The sequence below is a fragment of the Anarrhichthys ocellatus genome, unplaced genomic scaffold, assembly GCF_004355925.1.
Source record: "Anarrhichthys ocellatus isolate YVR2014 unplaced genomic scaffold, GSC_Weel_1.0 scaffold33, whole genome shotgun sequence".
Taxonomy (NCBI): domain Eukaryota; kingdom Metazoa; phylum Chordata; class Actinopteri; order Perciformes; family Anarhichadidae; genus Anarrhichthys; species Anarrhichthys ocellatus.
In genome coordinates, this window is record NW_022280063.1 from 5,186,855 (window position 1) to 5,204,321 (window position 17,467).

General features: G+C 40.9%; 1 long non-coding RNA gene across 1 annotated transcript in view; it reads left to right on the plus strand.

Annotated features, from left to right (window-relative positions):
- The window catches only part of LOC116393393 (uncharacterized), a 41,416-nt gene extending 24,193 nt beyond the window's left edge, over window positions 1-17,223 (plus strand). The window contains exon 3 of the long non-coding RNA XR_004213386.1: window positions 12,781-17,223. This is a non-coding gene — a long non-coding RNA (uncharacterized LOC116393393). The remainder of the gene's footprint in view (window positions 1-12,780) is intronic.
- Window positions 17,224-17,467: the final 244 nt, after the last annotated feature.

The following is a 17,467-nucleotide window of genomic DNA, read 5'->3' on the forward strand; positions in this document are numbered from 1 at the left end:
TGTGTGTGTGTGTGTGTGTGTGTGTGTGTGTGTGTGTGTGTGTGTGTTACATGCAGATGGTAAAATCCAGTCTGCTGTGGTTAAACACGAAATTAGGTCTTTGTCTCCAGGATGCTTCGCTTGAATGCGTAATTGATTGACTAAGAAGCATCCCAACACAACCTACCTGGATGGATTACAGTATTTACAAACCCTATAACCTTGGAATTATGTTGAAGATATTTATAATAGCTTTGCAACCTGGTCTTGTATCTTACCTCAAAGAACATTTTTAAATTGAATTTGAATGACACACATTAATATTTAAAGACCTAAAAGCCCTGTTTCAAATTCAGATCAAACACTATAATACCACTTACTAATTTAAATTTAGAGTATCAGGTTGCATATTAGCCAGAAAAAAAACCTCATTCTGTAATAAGGTTCAGCATTAAGGGGGATTAATTTATATTCATTATCTATCTCCCCACAACTGAATTATATCAGATTTGAGGCATTTTTAGTAAGTGAAAGAGCTGAATAAGCTCAAATGCAACATCTAGTGTCACAGGTAATAAAATATTACCTAAGCTGAAACAATTAGCTGATTAGATGAACAGTTGATTTTTCGGAAAATTTACCAGCAACCATTTTGACAATTGTCAGTCATTTTTATCCAGTAAAAAAATAAGAACCTAGCAGACATTTTAGATGAGACAGGAAGTAGATCGCAAAGAATAGGGGAAAGAAAATCTACCTGACAAAAAGCCAAAAAGTTGTCCATTTAACAAACTACATTAAAAGGTCCTTTTGTTCTTGTCATTCTTTCAGGCCTCCTTTTATAGGTCAGTAACTTTTCCCTTCTTGCTACAATGTCAGCCATCCTCTTGTGGGGCACAAATCAAAACGAGCAGCGTCCACTGCAGACAACAGAATCAAAAGAAGAATAACCCTTTTCCTCATGGGGTTTTGTATGTAACATAAAAAGGTTCCGAAGAAAAAAGACTAAAGGACGTTTTGTAAATGCAAAACAGGGGTTTCATCAGGTACAAGTAGCAGAGGGGGAAATCAACGTTGTAGCTGTGAAACAAGAAAGAAGTTGTCCCTCTCTCCCCTTTCCTTTATTTCACTTTGTACATCCCTCACGTTCACTCTCCTCCTGCATCCCTTTTTCCTTGATATCCATCCCCCGAAGCCCCACACTTCCTCTTCCCAGTCTAATCCGCTACTCGACATGCTCCCTCTTTGTTCTGCGACCCTGACAAGTCGTCTCGTTCCCCTGCTCCGAGGACATCCTCCAGTGTGCTGGGGATAATGGAATGAATGCTGGAATGATAAACCCCCGAGGATGCTGGGGGAAAACACAGGAGTGTGTCAACCAGGGTGATAACACTCTATTCTCCTATGCATCTGTCGAAGTAGCAGGGATTATGGTTTTACAGGCAGACTTTGCCGATTCGCAGCCCCTTTCTGCAGGCTGAGATGTTTACACTGGAAGGTATTGTGGGTGTCAGGGGGCACCAGAGGAATATTCTCTCATCTGTCTCGCACAAAGGTCTTCATTAGTTTTGAGCATTGCCTCTTGTTTTGCAATCATATCTTGGTGAACAGGTAATTTAAAATCACCCTATCAAAGCTTACCGCTCTCCTAGGATACAAAAAATCCTGAGGAAATGCCACCGTACTCAAGGCTGTAGTTATAATTAGTTTTGTCTAGTAACTCAAAGGTGTTGCACAACTACATGGCAGTCAGAATTAGAGACACTGCAATTGGCAAATGTCAACAAATCCCATGAAAAACACAACCAACAAGTATTGTCTAAGTAGCCACAGTCTGATACAGCTTATTCCTCTGTGCCAAAGACCTCCATTGTTGTCCAAAAGCACATCCATGAGCCACACTGTTGCACAGGCTGACATTTTCCTTTTATTATATTGAACATGGGCACTATAGTTTATTTTGGGTTGATGTCGAACACGCTTGTCTTGCTGCTGTAAAGACTGTCGAGACTTTTTTTGTTTTGGTTTCACACTTTCTGTTTTCATGCCTGCGATCTGGGCAGTGCTGGGCTCCTCTGCCTCTGTCTTGATTACCCTGACAGTAATTGTTAGTGAAAACTAATTACTCACTCTCTGTGCTGCCGATTCTGATTGGAATGAAGTGTATTTTATATGTTATACCTTCGCCACTGGAGAGAAAATATTGAAACTATTTTCTGTAGCTCTGGTCTGGTCGTCTTGGTCATTATCTGACATGAAATAGGATTCAGAAGACGTCCAGGCTTTGAGTTAGGGTTTTTTTGGTAGAGTGAGACAGTGAGGCGAGGAATCAATAAAAACTGATTTGTAAGCCAGTTTTGTTGCTGCAAAACAATTATCAAAGTCTGAGGCTGTTGGTAAAGTTCAAGAGATGAAACGCCATTTCTTACAAACATGCTGTCTTGTGCCATTACACTGCAGTCCAACTACTCTTGACCCCAATCTCCCAGATATCCACACAGGCAAGGAAGGTGGACAAATTACCCTTCCTCAATCTAACCTGCCACATGCCCTTTTGACTTCTCAGCCCATTTAACAATCTAACTATTCTTTAAACTGACCTTGACCACAAAAGAGAAGAAAGAAAATCGAAGAAGTGGGGATGGGAGGCTCATAAGAAAACCTCCCACCCCTAAAAATAGAAAAGGTGGCAATTAAGTGCCAATCTAATCATCCCTCTGTTAAACGAGCCCTGAAGATTCCGCCCTCACATCCCCAAGGATTTTTTTTTTCACACCACATCCTCATCATCGCCGGCTATCGGCTTAATTACGCCCCCGCCATCCCCAGATAAGAGAGTGATAGCCTTATCGCCATGGCTCATTTCCAAATCCATGAAATTAATAAAGTCTACCTCTCGTCTCAGTTCTGGGGCCAAATTAGCTGTCACGTACGAGAACTCTGAAGTAATACTTTGCCTGTTCTTGCAGTTGGCAAAGAAAATCTAGAGAGAATCATCCGCCAGGAGATTAAGGACAAGTAGGGGAAGGTTTTTTGTGTTTTAGGCGCATGATATTTGGGCTGTAGTTTTTCTCCCTCTGGTTATGTCTCTGTTAGTTTTATGATTCTTCTGGCTTCATTTATCATTCGCACAGTAGCTGGATTGTCTATTTGGTTCAGTTGCCTACTTAATTTTCCTTAATCTGCACCTTGGGAGAACTGCTAAATTGCAGTTTTGTTCCCCTCTGCAGTGGACTTTGCATGTGTGTGAGACATCAATTAGTAGAAATATGTTGGAATAAAAGCGCTACCTGCAGACAGCCCATAAAACTCCCAGCTTGTTGTAAGAGAGTTTCTTTATCGTAGATCATCAATAAAGCTCTAATCAAATAAAGTGGAGCTTGAGCTGCTTTCCAGTCGGATCCACCTCGAGTCTATGAGTTTTCCAACTCTCCCTGTTGGCTGCTGTAATCAGTGGGGAGACAGCTGGTTTCACCACGCTGTTCCACCTGCCCGCTCCCCTGAGTAAAGGGCTGTGCTTCAGCGACCAAATCCACTCCAAGTCTCTCTCCGAGGCACACTCCAGCATGACTGGCAGGGGTCTCACACATCGATTTCAGGGAAAAGGAAAGGTTGGGCGGACCCGTCACCACACCGGCGCTGGCAGCGAAATGAGACGGGCTCCCACTAGGTTTGGGCCTGTCATTTATTTCTAAACGACGGCAGATGGTGAGCTTGGCGCTTGCACCATCCTCTCAATCTCCCCAGGTGCACTTCTGTGATGGATGTGGCGAATGGGAGCGCAGCGGAGGAGGCTAAGGCACATCTGCGCAGGCCGATAACGGGGGGGCAAAGCATGTCTGGGCTTTCTAGCCGTCGACTCGCTTTCCACATATTACTCATTCCCTCACAGACTTCTTGAGGACTCACAGACCTCTTGAGGACTCACATCTTTCAGGGTTTATTTGCCTCTCACTTTCATAGCTTTGCTTTTTGCTGCTCTTATCAGCAGGGAACCTCTCTGTTTACCGTGCAGGTGCACTTTTCAGTTTAACATGGCTACCTGGCTGGAAAAATCTATTCAAACTTTTCATCCAGCATGAGATACACCCCATTTGAAAAAGGGCCGTTACCATAGTTGGTCATCACAGAATAATATTAACTGTAGCTTTCATGAGGTTTTCAGGCCGCACTGAAAGTTATCCAGAAATGGCCAATAACTTTGAACAAAGTGACAGTGTAGGAATGTAACTTTGCTGAATTGGCTTTTATTTCCTTTTTTTATCCTCATTAGTGTTCTGACGATGCCCAAGCCTCATGAACAACAATGGCTTTTTACAGAAGTAGAGTAACTCATTAAAAGCAACAAGTTAGCAGCTGCTACAGACAAGAAAGAGAACACACGTCTGTGCTTGCTAAACACTTCAATCTAAACTAAAGGGATACATTTGTTTTTCTCTGATCAAGTTTGTGGCCAGTAGCTCTGACAACATTATTAGGTTGGCTATAAACACAAAAACTCTTAAAAACCCTTAGTATAAGATTTATTATTATTATTATTATTATAAGACAAATAAATCATATCCCCACATTGAAGAAGCTGACACCAGAATGTTTGCCATTTTGTTTAAAAAAAATACTCTTAGGATTAATCAATCACCACAGTAATATTGATTCCTTTTCTGCCGATACAATACCTTTACTTGATCGGACCTCTTTCCACCTTTGACTTCTTTATGACTAACTCAATCTTGCTTTTACCGAAGCACTTTACAAACACACACCCCGTCCTACACACCATCTGACACAGTGGATCCAAAGAAGCATACAAGTGAGCAATCGCGGCCTCACAACACCCTTGCAAAGGTCACTTCAGCTTCATCATCCTAATCATCGAACACCATCACTTTTCATGATTTAGGGTTGCGGTAAAAGCATCATAACCCGCCCAACCGCATCCCTGCCCATAGACGAATCCATGGCAACAGAGACGTCAGGCTGCCCTCCGACAATGCATCTCTGGGATTCTCTGTGCGTCGCTGCAGGGTGACAAGTCAGGCGTAAAGAGTCGATTTAGCTGCGGCATTGGGGAGGTTCGCACATTAACAGGGAGGAAATAGGAGCCAGCAAATACTTAGTGGGTGATTGGCTCCGCAATAACAGAACACCCCCTTTGGCAGCTCGTCAAGCGGTGCTATACGGATGCCATTACAAACAGGGGCCATTAGCAGGCACAGAGGCTTTGTGAGGCGTGTCGCTGCTTCACGTTTTTAACCCCCAGGGCTATTTTAAGATGTGTATGATCAGCTGTACACTGCTCACCCTTTGTGTTTGTCCTTTTTTTTACCTTTTATTTAGATGGATGGATGAATGGATGGATGGATGGATGGCAAGCATTTAGGAAACATGAGCTTTTCATTCAACCGCAAGCTCTCAAAAAGAATATTTCACATTACAGGGTAAAACAGAGTACACATCCCTCCAAAGTCCTAGTTACATCAATCCCCTTTGCAGAAAAATAGCAATTTGGGTCAAAACATGGCGCACTGTGTACACAACGCCTCAGAGGATCAGACCCAGATCTGACTCAAAAACCGTGAAGAGAGACTACTCTTTCAATTTCATATAGAGGTAGTGTTCATATTATAGCTATTATATTAATAGCACCTAATGGCCGCTATTTAGAAACTTTTTGCAGTGAGATTAAGTTTTTATACAGATACACGTCCTAAAAGCTTATTTTATTTGTTGTAGGCAGCACTAGAGACTAGTTGCATTATAATGACTTCCTCACTGTATGAAAATGTGATTTGTGATTTCTTTTATGCCTCATGCTGGGTCGAGGAACAGTATGCACTGTATGTAAGTTGCTGGATCTGCACAGAAGCGCTATTAATATGCAGTAAAAAGCTAACTTAACCAGTGGTGGCATGAATATTTTATCACCATAGGGTGCATTGATGTGTCTTCCATATTTCTTTTCATTGTGGGGTGAAAAGGCTGTCAAATGTCAACTAAGATGTTATAATGTTGGAACTATACTCTAAAACTAGTGGTTAATGTTGTTGTTGATGCTGTAGGTTGCACCAAATAAAACTAATTTCATATTCTCACTTTTACTTATCACATCTACTCTAGTTATAATCTATTATAAAATGCTAAATTGCTCTTGATAACTAAACTAATTTACAGCTGCTATTCACAGATGGCTTGACTGTGAATAAAAGTTATCAATGAAGTTAACTATAACTCCCAAGGTGCTTTTTGGTAAGAAATATCCAATCATCAGGTTTAAAATTATTATACCATACCGCTGTCACTACTGGCAGGCAGAGGGTAAACACTACATGGTTGAGAAAAAAATTGCAACTTAAATCTGTTTACTTTTAGATTCTGAGTCAATTTCGGTCGAATTCAGCAATTACGACATGCACCACATTCAACAACAAAGCCTTTTGAATTTGCTACCGCTCTGATCCACACCTCTGACAAGCCTCTTCTCCAACAGCAGAGGCTCATGGGTAGTATATAGAGCTGTCTGCGAAACTTTCAAACTGATGCAAAAAACCTGAATGAGATTAGTCATAGCAGAAGTGTGATTGTTACATCAGCAACCTGACCCGCCAGATGGTCTGTTCCACAGAACCATCTGAGAAGCCGTCATTGGAAACTATTGCAATTGGTTTTCCATGTTTCAATCAAACTCATGCCGAAGCCAGTGGGTAGAAGACTGAAAACATCTTTTACATCAAGAAAAGCGTTCAGTACCGTTCTTCTTTCAATGAAGAAATGTTCTCCACTTCCGATATAACTGATGCTATTGAAGCATCTACGCTAACCTCTCTGGGAGCCGCCATTGTTGTTTGGAACACACAGTGGCCTCTCTGTGTCGTTTCGCCACACCCAAATCAATCCCGTAGCTCGGGACGCTGACTGGTCCGTGCATTGTCTCGCAAGACACAAACTCATTACTTGTAGCCTGACTAGATCGATTTTCGTATTTTTTTTCGTATGACATATGATCTTGAAATTCTTGCACGTTCTCGTGACATTGCGAGAATCCAGATTGCCGTGCAAGATGAACTGAAGATATCGTTTAAAGACAATTTCGCACTGGAAATTCAGAACAAGCAACTCTTAAACTCTCCAACTGGCTCTTTTCTGTGCTCACAGCTGCTGCATCCACGGCCATTTTGAAGCTCTTTCTGGCAAAGCGAGTGCAGGGGCTACAATACCTTACGGGGCAACACATGCTATAAATACATGCATTCATAGTAGAGTGCCACCATTTGGATGAAAGCCTCTGGCAAATAGTGTATGTTATGTAAAATGAGTGGCCTGCCCTGGCCCGTCCAGCCCGGCTGTGTGCACTTCAATAGTCTCCTCTACCACCCATGAGGTGGTGCACAAACACCCCGGGTTTTTTACTTCTTTTTTTTTTTACTTTCACAGTCCCGCAGGCACCCTCACTGACTGGCATCTCATTAGGGGAGCAGAGCGCCGTGCTCGTGTTTTCGCCGCCAGACAGGCCGCGCCACAGGCTGCATGCTAATTGCAGAGGCGTAGTCAGCGTGAGACGACCTTGTATGGCAAAAGAGGAAGGAGGCAGAGAAGTGGTTGAGTTTAGCGTCTGGTGGGCAGGGGGCTCTCCTCCACAAACCGCTTTCTTCCTGACCTTGGGCAGCAAAGTCAGCCAAGTCTGACCACTCACTGGACTACGATCATAAAGGCAAAGTCACATTATTAAGAAATAAAAAGCAACGTAGTGTGTAATATAGGTCTTAAGCATTTTACTTATCATACTGTGTTGAGCAAAGCATCTCAGTGAGTGACATTATTCCGACATTAATTTGCTGCTTATCATAACTTTACTACAATTTCAAAGCCTTCAGTTTTTCTTTTGCTTGACAACTTATTAGATTCAAGGCTTCAAGTGAAAGTCACATTCAAGAACACGTTCTAGCAGTAATTTAGCACATCTTGACAGTATTATATATACTTTCACCTCTTGTGACATTAATTTACAACATGTCTCAGCTGTATTACAGTTTTGAGGCTTGGTTCACCTTTACAAAGGGCATGTAATTTGCATTGAACATAACAAACTACATCTTAGCACTCGCATCTGTCAGTTTCTCAAGCAACTACACTCTACAATCCTCAGACTATATTCCAATCAGTGACAAAACAGGTAAACACTTGAACTGAGAGGGGGATGGAGAAAGGACAGATGGATTGTGTAACTGTCCACAAAAAAGGTCAAGTGTGGTCAACTACAGTTATAGAGATATAGGCCTTGGCAATGGCTTGTATCTCACTAATACCTGAATGCTGGCTGACTTTTATGTAGTTCCTGCAAATAAAGATTATAAAGAATGTGTTGTGAGTGAGAGAGAGAGAGAGAGAGAGACATAGAGACACACTGAGAGGGAGAGAGAGAGGGAGACTATAGCTGCCTGTCTTATTTAGTGCCATTAGTTCCTCCCTGCCACTCATTGATGAAGAGGCGCTGCCATCAGCCAAACCAGCCATCTCCTTCAGTCCTCATTAAAATGTCGTCATATTAAAAAATAATTTCAGGCCTCTGCTGATGACCGTTTTATTGCCTTCATGAAAATGTTTCACTCACTTTGGAGTCAACGGGAGAGAGAAAACCTTCAATGAATAATGAAAGCGAGAGACAAAGAGAGAGGACGGCGTAGATAAGGGTGATTTGTTGCATACTTGAGAGGATGGTTTCAATTTCTAGACCATTAATAATTTCTTCATTTTGCGGCCCAACAAACAAACATCCTTTCTTTACAGTATAGAATCTACACTGGCAAGAATAAAGTGAGCCAGATGTTAGGCTGGCCATTAAAACAACAATAAAAACAAACAAAAAAGCCAGTGAAACATAAAGATTAAGGATAAAAAGCAGAAAAAATAAAAGAGAAAGGCACAAGGGCATTCTTACCCTTTGAATTGATTTTTGAATTAGTTCCGCGAGATTTGCTTTTTACTGTTCTTTGTAAACTGTGTTACATCAACACCATATCCAATTATCCAATCAGCAAGAATAACTCAATCCAATTAGCTGACAATGCTACTGCTAACACCTGCGTTCTCACTAAAGGGCATCTTACAAAGTAGTGCAACACATTAACAACACCTCTCACCTTTGCAGGTCAGTTGTTGCACTTGAACAGGGAATCTGGAGTTAATCTTCTACTCGCTTACAAAAATGCTTCCACAAGCACTTTTTATCGTAGAGACACATGAAATGGAAAAAGCAATTTTCTAATACCCTGCAGTGGAAAAACACTGCAGCAGCAGGAACATAGAGGCTATCAGCGGGAGTATAAAGGTTACTGGAGAGGTGCTTTCTCGCATTCACACTTTAACAATAACCTAATGAAAATCCTGGTGTCCTAATGACACCAAAACCTGTACTTGCTATGTGTTGTGCATACAACGCTCAATAAAGAGTGAATTTGCTGTTCCAGAAACAGGATGCTAATGAAAGTCCTTGAAACATCAAAGGTCCAATAAAAGATGAGGTTTAAATGGACACAATCCTACACCTATTCATCCCCATGGACGTATTATCTGAAGTAGCACTTCAGCTCTTATTTGTTTGGACTTATTATTATTCTGATTCGCAGCTTTTCAACATTTCCATTTTGCTGATTTGCCGCTCAGATAATGAGAAGCCACACAACAGCGGCCTGCATGCGTACACATCCTGTAAAGGCTGAAGAGAAACTGGTGGCTTGGCGTACAGATGCTCCTGCACATCACTCCACGATGTAGATTTAATGCCACCATATGCCGATGTTTTCAGCCACCAATGCAGATTAAATGAGCTGCTTGTATCAGGTGAAGAAGTAAAAAGTTTTACACCATTTGTTATGTTGCGCCGGGCTATCTCTCCTCTTGATAATCGCATTTCTATTCAAAGTGAGCACAAATAATAACATTAGCAGAGTGTAGATACTGTACTCTTTCCCTGAGCTGTGTGTTTTGTTTATGAGATATTTTAATTGTAAATAGAAACACGAGTGCACTAGAATCAATCTATTAATGTGGGAAACCATGAATTATGAGAGGAAATTAAACTACTTTCACGCATACACAGAAACACGGAGAAGCTAAGCACACAAACGGGGTTTGTGGGAGTACGTTAATGTCCCGGCAGAATACACACATAACTACTTGATTGGCCCCAAGGGATGTAATATCTACACTTTAATTTCAGATAGCAAGTAAGCATATCCTGTTACAAGCCATTACAAGAGTTTAACACCAGGCGCTGTGTTTGTTATGCTCTCATTTTACATCTTCACTTCTTAGGCTTCAGCTCTGTTTGAGATGAGATGAAAAGATTTCTGCTATTTGGGTTACAGCGATAGAGTTTCTTGTCTTACAAAATTTGCTCACATAATTAAAAATATTCAGCTGAAAAACACTTCACTGCTTCTTTCTCCTTTTGTTAAGGCTGACTCAGAAGAAGGAATAAAGAGTATAGACAATATAGACATAAAGTAGACCTCTGGGTCTGGTGTGTTATACACTTTATTTTGGATGTGATGTATTTTAGGATGTACACACCACTGTGGCTGCTGAACAGAAAGATTAGTTTCTTGCCCTGGCTCTGGGCTCACGTACATACACTCGCCAGACAGAGAGTTGCTCGTGGCTCTGTTTTTTTTTTTTGGTTGTAATACAGACAGAAGATGCCAAAGCAATGTTGGGTAATTACTCATCCCACAACCTACTGAGAACTGGGCAGAAATAGAAAGCGAGCAGAAATGTGCCAGGAAACACAAGCCACAAGTACGCAGGCCCTAAAAGCACCAAAACATATATAAAGAGGAAGTCAGGTGGTGTTATAGAGCAACACAGTTTGTGTTGAGAGGAGGTTGAGGACGATGGATGGTTCGAAAACCAAACGACAGCCAACATTTGTCTTATTTAAGAATGACCACGATCGTGTTCCTTTAGTTTAAGCAAGTGTTTATTATTGTAACCTTGAAGATAAAGCTCCCATATTCTCAACAAAGTACAGTTTCTTGAGTTAAATGTTACTCAAGCCACTGGAAGTAAAAACGGCCTGTAGCTTGCTAAAAACATGTCTTTGGGTGTAATATCAGCTGATAAATACTGCGCTCCGGGGGAATGATGTTCATTTGTGACATCCTCATTTCATATTCTTGCCAGTTGGGCATGCCTCAGTTTTGAGGTGTAATATAGGCCTGCCAAATCAGCGGTAGCCCCATTACTCATCCCCCTCTGTGCTGTCTCCTGGCTTGTGCTCGCCGCTAATGCAGATTACAGGGATATATGAGGGCTATTTTGTTCGCTGCAGGGTGGAAACGATCACAGGCAACCCCATCCCTCTCTGATGCACCATTCTACATCTGTTCCCCCCACGAAAGCCTATCTGGAGATCCATCAGAGCCAAGCCCTTATCAGATCTGAGGCTGCTACATCTATTGCACATCAATTATAGATGCTATGGGTAAAAAATTGGGTCACTATATCAGCATTGCTTTCGATCCGCAGAGACATTGTTTGGTGAAGTGATTAGTGGCTTGACTTTAGATACGGTTCGTGCGTGTTATACGTGTTAAATAGTCCACTCATGATACATGGGTATAAAGACACAAGGGCCCCCAGTGAAGGAGAATAATGTGTGACCAATCATGGCTTTGCCGTAATGATAATGTGTCTTAAACTTGTCAGTTTTCATTTCTTTTTTATGAACTTTGAGAAGCGTTGGTGGCTTTTGTTTGTGGGATTTGTGTAGGTATGAAGAGTATTGTCGGGATCAATAAACCCATTTTTTTTTTCCTGTTGAAAGACAATCCGAGGTGATAAACGAGCCGAGCTGCGTTATTCGAGGTCGAAAATCACACGCAAATTAAAATTTATTTCCAACTTGCTCCCTGACAGAGAACACAGACATATTATTCAAATTTCTATCTATTCTGGGACCAGGACATGTCCAACACCACACGTTTAATCTTTATGCAAGTCTCTCCTCATCTGTTGCGTAAATAGACCATTCATCATATTATTGGGCTTTTACAGCTTGACTGTTTGAGTGATCTGTCTCTCAAACAGCCTCTCTCCCTGGCAGCCCAATCAATCATTTTTCAATGAAGATGTCACAGCTCATTGTGTGGAGTGTTATCCCAAACAATTTCCAGAGCCTTTTAGATGATAAATTAAAAGCTAAACTTTTTTTTTTTGTTCATGAGGATGGTTGGCTCCTTTCTGAGAAATGTGTAGGTGCAATATTTTAGAAGCAGAATAATGGAGTATTTCACCAAGCTTGATAGTTTTAATCCTGAATTCACCCACTGTCAACAATTTTCACCTCAGCGGAGACGTTAGCAGGTGCAGGATTGTGCTCACTATTAACTTTTCATTAGGCGGGGTAAACCGCACCTGTCATCAAGAAGTAGCTGCTGCTCAACAAGGGACATAATTGGTTTATGGTTAATGGCTGTTTGAAGCTGTTAGTCCTGGGTGTGTCTCTTAAATCGCTGTATGAGCTCTATGAGACTTCATATTTCTCAGGAAGAAGGAAAAAGTTTTTAAGGGTTGACGGCTGAATCAGAAATGTCTTCCAGGGTGTGCTTGGAAGTATGATTGGTAGTGTAGATACTTAACAAAGAAAAGTTAACGACCCTCACTTCAACTGTGAAGCCGTAAGATTGACTCATTGGATACCCAAACAGCTGCAGTGGTGCAATATGTTTTTCACTCTCATTCAGGTTGAATTCTTCTTCCTCTGTGAACTCACCTCACGTCTCCTCTCTTCTGTTTCTGTCGCAGGATCCTTCAGGAGTTGATGCGGAGACCTGCGACACCGGGAGCCTGAACACTGCCGTCCATGTTCACCTGACACCGAGGATGTGTTTCCGATAACACAGTGTGCAGATAAAACACCCACCAACGTGAACCCTCACTCATCATGCTTCCTTCCATTTAACCGAACCAACTAAAATCTTTTCCATGGCTTTTCTCTTTGATAAGCCTCTGCTTACTGCTTAGTCAAAGTATCACCAGAGCATATACGTTTTGTATATAAAATCTTAATTTCAAAGTATTTTGCGCAGGTTATACAATTACTCGCAAATAAAGGTACAATATAGTCCTCTGAAATGTACTGTAATTGAAACGTAGCAAATATGGAAGTAAAGTACATGAGGTGGAAGAAGTATTCAGATATTTTGCTTAAAAGTAGCAATACTGCAATATAAAAGTCATGCAGTATAAATCCTACTTAAGTATAAAAATGTAATTATCAGCAGTAAAAGTGATTCACTATAATAATGCATCATTATTTACAACAGTATTCAGGTCCTTTATTTAAGTAAAAGTACGAATGCCAGGAAGCTGTACTTAAAGTAGCAAAAGTAAAAGTACTAGCATTTCAATGTTGCACCTGGTTGAAGTGTAATCAATTTTATGATTAGTTCATAAGAGAGCATCGTATTTTATGAGATGTAACATCTTTATTTGCACATTAGATAGTAATTACAGCTGCCAAATAAATGTGTTCATTTTATATTTTCAGATTATGCTTTCTGTCAAATACATAACAAAATGGCACTCCCTACAATCATTAAACCAAGTGTATTGAAATCCAACCTTTTTTGCAGACTAATTAGTAAGGCTTTAATGTAATCTGCTACCTCAGTGCTCACTCCTCGTGCCATGAGGCCTCAATGAGGAGTTGCGAGGATCTGCAGGTCCTTTCTTCGGTGTGTCAGCTCCCCACCACCACACTTCTCCACTTCCCCACCCTCGGTGCACCACAGTTGCATTATTAAACTTGTAAAAGATCATTAGCATACAAAGCAGGAAACCTACCGCTGTGGAGTCATACATATTTATCTGGACGTGCCTGACTTGTGCGTGCATACGCTCGTACTGTAACCCCTTTACACACAGGCGTGACTGTCTTTCGTGCTGCAGGAGAGCTGAGAACAGACACTATGAAGAGGATGTTACTAGAAGCACGCACAGTTTTAAGGGATAGATATTTATTCATGCAACATCTGAAGAAAGACGAGCTGGCATTTGCCATGAACTTCACATTAAAACATGTGCAGCTGCCTGTAAGACCGAGAAAATGTGTGTATTTGGAAACAGAGCAGATGGAGCTTGGTTAGGTTCATCAAAGCAGTTTGCTTCAAGCATATCAAATATAGTTTACACACAGAGGAATTTCGGTCTAGTAATGCCTGCAATACATATTCATGTCCTGCACTCAGAAGCACATAATCAAACAGAGAGAAAGACAAACAGAGGACATGGTCTTATAAATACTTGTATCACCTGCGGGCTACCTCTGATTTTTGAATGACTATGAAATCAGCTCCTTTTCTGTCTCCTTCCCTTGTTCCCTTCCTCTACAAATCCTCTTTTTTTTTTCAACCATTACCAACTATTCTTGATGAGAGGACAACCCCTCCTTTTTTCCTGCGACTTGGAGTCCACCGTTACTATTCCCTCCTTCCTCCCTCCTTCTCTTTCCTCCCTCCTGTGAGATTGCTGTTGTGTCTTATGGCTTTTTATTCCTACGTGATGGTAGATGGGTTCATGTAGGAGTAGAAGCCACTAAACACGCGGTGAGTGCTCAACACGCTGGCCAACACACACAGCGAGCTTCCTGTGGATATGACAGCTGCCATGTTCACATTAATGGTCCCGCCCATTATCAAGAATATGCACACAGTAAAAATAGTATGGGGTAGTCACTGCAGGGAGTGGCTACTGTTTCAGGTTATCATTTCATACCAGATTTGTAATGTGAAAAATGTTAAATTACTTCTTCAAATGGTTATATTGCCTAATTGAACAGTCGGTTTTAGGACAATAGAGCACAATGGTGCTGTTCGTGTGGGCTGACAAATCAATTTCAAGTTGTGAATAGACCTACTTTTTCACAAAGGTTTCCCACCTGCATGCTGGCTCAACGTGCCCTGAATTTAAAACTCATTCCTGCATTCCTCTACCCCGAGGTCGCTGTGCAAAACTGGAGCTGGATAGTTCTCAAAATAGAGATCAGGAGGAGTGGATGCCACAATTAAAATGAAACAACTTGCAGAGGTAGGTCATCTATGTTGTTTGATAATGTGCAGAATGTGAAGGGACCTTCTATCTTCTATGAGAACTTACAGAAACCTGTTACGGGATACTCTGTGACACGTTAATGACCTACAAAAGTGTGAAAATAATACCTCTCTTGTGAATTTATTACCCTTAATACACATTTCACTAATAAAAAATCCTATTTTGGACATATTTAGAAATATTGCATATCACAAATCACAAAATCAACTTCATGTGCCATTGCTGTCCTGTAAAAACTGGGCATCTCCAAAACGACAACATTTCATGAGCTAAGCTTTGTGATTTCTTTATTCCAGAAACTCCAGTGGTTTTTATATAGTTTACTTTGTTTAAACCTGTATTAACTGAGTTTTTGGTTACTTGAGAGCATCAGAAAAAAGCTGTAAAGTTGTGTTTGTGTCCACCTTAGAAGTGCAAGTTCAATATTTGATCAACTATTAGCTCTGTTTTGGTCTCCACCAACTCCATAGACTAATACATGGCTGCTAAATGCTGCACCATGTTCATCAGCTAGTTATTGTCTATGTCTATGTTTGGTAAGCAGTTAGTGTAAAGTCCGTTTTTGATTGTGGTTTTTACTGGATAGCAACTGTATGTTTTGTTTTTTTTGTTAGTTTGTTTTGTTATTTTTGTCAATTCATACTTCCACTTGGTTTTTGGTCATCCATTTCACATGTACTCTTTGTAAGGACTCTTCTTCATCAGAACAACACTGTTCCTGTAAAGCTTTTAGCACCAGCCTGAAAAATGTAACTCAGCTCAGTGCAAACCCCTTAAATTCGTGTCCAATCATAAATTAGGTCCAGGACAACTCAAAATAGCCTATAATGGTATTCATCTGTAGTAACTTTCTGCCTGAAATGAACTTGGTACCAACCAATTAAGCAAGATATTCAAATGGTCCTGCTTGTGTAAGGGTCCCGTTGGGTGCTGAGGGGTTTGGGTTTAAATGTCAACCCTCTGTTTGTAATTGCTGTAAAATAAGCTCCTCGTTTTCTCCTCCTGAGCAGAATCTGAATAATGCCTAAATGGGTTGTTGTCGTAAACCAGAAACTGAATTATTAATCCCTGGATATTACAAGAATTTGACAAATGCTTGCAATTGTGTGACATTACTTCTGTGTCGATATGAGGGGGGGATAATTATTCAAGATGAAATTGCAATTGATATGGTCTACTAAGGTTTAATGATTTATTCAAGGCTGTAAGTTGTTATGATCTAAAATTCAGCGGGGTGGAATGGGAAGTTTCTTTGGCTTGCATTTTTCGGTTTAATTTATTTTTCAGGGTTCTCACTCCGACAGAGAGTTCTTTGTAGAGACATGAGGAGGTCTGAGAGAATAGTAGAGCAGGAAAGACACATGAGAGGAAGCTGAGAGGATTCGATTCTGGACCAGTGGGGGTCCGTGGGAATCGAAAGGTGGGAATCAACCATCACCGTATCAGTGAGAAAGAGCCTGCATTATTTAAAACAGCTTGGCATATGAAGGGGAAGTTCTGTTTGAATAGATTGTTGCCATCCTCTGTTTCGCCCAAGGTTGTGTACGCCTTTTGACTCTGCTGTAAACCTCATATTCTCAAAATGTCAAAATGTTCAGCGAAGTAAGACTCATTTTCACTTCAAAAGCCATAAAAAAAATTTAAATTATGCAATTGGGTCCTCGGGTTATGAAACTTGATTGAGCTGTACAAGGTCACATAATCATCAAGTTCAGGTAAAAACATGAAAATTGTCAGAAATGGAGTAATGGGATTTTTCATCTGACAGCTGCGATAATGTAGCGTGTTTGTGTACAGTGAGTGCTGAGCTACTGTATCCACCTCCCTCAGGCTACACTTTCTTTCTGTAATAAATAATGCTCTTTTGTGTTCTCTGCTTCATTTGTTCCCTGTTGTAACGTCAGTGCTGCTCAATAAATTATGAATCACGTATGTTCAACCTGCCGCATATCTCTTGTTTCATTTGTCTGTCAAACTCTGTTTGTGTGTGTGTGTGTGTGTGTGTGTGTGTGTGTGTTTCTAATGCCACACGCAGGCACACCCCAAATGTACACACCAATAAACATGAGATTTCTCTGGATATAATAAAATACAGATCGGTTTATGAGTACATGTAGCTAAGTAAGGAGTACAAACAGTTAGAGAGCAGCAGGAATACAGTAGTAAAACATGTTCAAAATATTAGTAGCCTGAGGTATAAGCGCAATTCAAACTGCCTTTCATTGACATAATTGCTCATGTTCAGTGTATATTAAATCTGCTGTAAGCCATGAAATTGCCATACATAACAACACAATTGTACACTGAAAAATAAAGATGATTTCTGGCTGCACCGTGTTATACCACAAGGTTGTCTAACAGCGGGCGGACTGAAGGATTG